Raw genomic sequence first — 2,604 nt, forward strand, 5'->3', positions numbered from 1 at the left:
CCTTCCCCCTCACGACGTTTCACAGTTTACAGAGCCCTTTCACACACAGCATCTCATTTGATCTTCAGATACCCGGGCTGGAGACAGATGAAAGTAGGCTCCCAGGGGTCATGGCAACAATCTAGAAAGGGGTGTACCCAGGTCCAGAGGGAAGTCCTGTCCACCTTGTCTGTCTGACTCTAGCAAGGCACCAGGCCCTCTTCTTTCCAGAGGGGTCTCACCCTATACTGATACAGAGAAGAACTAACATTCTCCTCCTCCAGGAAGCTTTCCTGAACTGAAAGAAATGTGATCCGTGAAGACCAACAGTGTGGTATACAGAGGGGGGCAGGGTTCACTGCGCAGTAAAGAAAAATCATCAACTCACTGAGCGGACCCAGGGAACTCCTCGCATCTTTCCAGATACTCCTTTCAAGTTTTCTTATGGAGTCCTGCTTCATGCTCCAGTCCTGTCCTCCCCAGATGGACTAGAATTCCCAAGGAAAGGCTTAAGTCTTCTTTCTCTTCCCTCCTCCTCCTCGAAGCTTCCGCAACAAGGTGGCCACGCCCAAAACTCAGGCCCACAGGGAGGCTGAACAATGACTTGAATAAGGAAAGACAGAGCCTGGTTGCAGAACTGTGGATGGGGCTACGGAGGGAGCCTTGGGATGCTGACACCTGGGGTAGTGACCAGGAACCGTGAGCAGGGGCAGGTGGGAGCAATGAGCTGGCTGGTGGGAGTGGGTAACTGTTCTCTGTCGGGCTTTGGCTCCACCACCAACTGGCTACATTGTCTTGACCTGTTTAGTTCCCCGCACGAAGCCTCAACTTATCCATCTGTACTAGGAGGAGGCTGAGCGGTACTACAATAACAGTAGCCATAGCAATTAATTCATTAGTGAGGAAACAAAATCAGTGAAAACCTACTTTGGGATGTGTGTACCATTCTTGCTTAATGCTGTTGTTAAGAGGTGGGGGGTAGGTACTATGATTCCCACGTACAGGGAAGAAGCCGAGGTTCAGAGATGCCCAGTCCGCTGCCCCAGCTCACAGAGCTATAGCCCTGGCACAGCAGGACTGAAGCCAGGCAGTCTGACTCCAGAGCATTGTCATCTTAAGTTGCTGTAGGCCGCCCCGGTAAGGCCCCCACCTCCCTTTTCTGGCCATAGAGGCGTTTTCTAGGGGATCACATTTGAAGACATCCAGGCAGGCATCCTGGAGCTAGCTGACTTTCCCAGGCCAGGGCTGTGTGGGCAAAGAAAATCCCAAGGGGAGTCTGGGACTTGCCCTGTAAGGAAGGCTTCCTGGAGGAGGAGGAGCTGGCTCAGACAGGAAATCAGGAGGACGTGGCAGGGAGAAGGCAGAGGGTTTCTCGTTCTGGGTATCTCGGGAGGGTTGAAAGGAGGGCGCTGAGCCCCGGGGAAGGCCCGACGCTGAGCCCCGGAAGCCGAACTACAGAGGGGAATTGTTGCCTCCGCATCCTCGCCCCCAGGTCTCCGCACCGAAGCTCCTGCTCCCATGTGCGACGGGCGGGGTCCCGCTCCCCCCCATCCCCGGCCTAACCCCTCCCCCGGGCGCCCATTGGCCTGTACCCTACCCCCAGCCTGCGAAGTGCGCTGGGGGAAGGCGGTGGTCGCTCGCTTCCCTCCTGCCCCCGGCCTGGCTTCGCGGCGGAGGCGGCGCCTCTCCCGTAGCCCAGACCCAGCTGGGCGGGCGCGCGGCGCAGGGCGGGCGAGGGCAGGCGGGGGTCGCCGCGCTCGGGCCCCAGGCGGCGACTGACGGCGGCAGCGGCGGCTCCAGGCGAGCGCGGTCCCCGCGTGCGCACAAGCTCACTCCGCCGCGCAGGGACCCACGGATACCGGCAGCCGGCGGACACACGGACGCGGAGACCTGGGCTCGGCGCGCGCTGCTGAGCGCACACGCTCCCCGTCCTCGGGCGGCTCGGGGCGCGGACTCGCCGCTGCGCGCCCTCCGCGCGGAGTCTGCCCCGGGCCGACCCGCAGCCCGCGGCCCCGTGGCGAGGCCCCGCTGTGAGCAGGTAAGGGCCGCCCCGCCGCCCCTGCCCCTCTAAGCCCTGTCCGCCCTCCCCCGACTCCAGAACCTTCGCCCCTTGGGGACCGCGGAGCCCCTCCTCCAGCTCGGCTGTCTCCGCAAGCAGCGTCCTTCACCGACGGAGAGCGGGCCAGGGCCAGAGCGGGGCCAACCTTCCGAAACCTAAATGAAGCCGTCTCCCGCCGCTGCACCCATCCTGCGCGACTGTCTGATACCCTCCCTCTCGCCCCCCCTCCCCCGCCCTCCCAATATCTGGGATCATGCTCGGGGGCGACCGATCCTTGCAGCTCGCAGGGGGTGGGGTCGGCTAGCTACCTCGAGCCCCTCTCCGTGCCAGAAGGGAGGACCAGGGGCAGGGAAGGCACTGCGGCCGGAGGGACCCACAGGGACCTGTCTCCCTACTCCCAGGGCAGACGGACGCGGCTAGGCGAAGCTGGAGGGTCCCCAGGGGGCTGGGTACCGCAGTCCTCACGGGATTTGAGGGGTGGGCAAGCGATGTGCTGTGTACAGGGTGTTGTATGGGCCGGCGGAGAATGTCCCCCTGTAGTGACACCTTCGGGATCGTTCAGAAGA

At 62.3% G+C, this 2,604-nt stretch overlaps 1 protein-coding gene across 1 annotated transcript in view; it reads left to right on the forward strand.

Annotated features, from left to right (window-relative positions):
- Positions 1–1,561: 1,561 nt before the first annotated feature.
- ADCYAP1R1 (ADCYAP receptor type I) overlaps positions 1,562–2,604 on the forward strand; it is a 53,320-nt gene continuing 52,277 nt past the window's right edge. Inside the window, exon 1 of the mRNA XM_007466110.1 lies at positions 1,562–2,017. The gene's annotated coding sequence lies outside the window, so the exon portion shown is untranslated. The remainder of the gene's footprint in view (positions 2,018–2,604) is intronic.

Source organism: Lipotes vexillifer, unplaced genomic scaffold (assembly GCF_000442215.2).
Source record: "Lipotes vexillifer unplaced genomic scaffold, Lipotes_vexillifer_v1.1 scaffold150, whole genome shotgun sequence".
In the NCBI taxonomy this organism is placed as follows: Eukaryota; Metazoa; Chordata; class Mammalia; order Artiodactyla; family Lipotidae; genus Lipotes; species Lipotes vexillifer.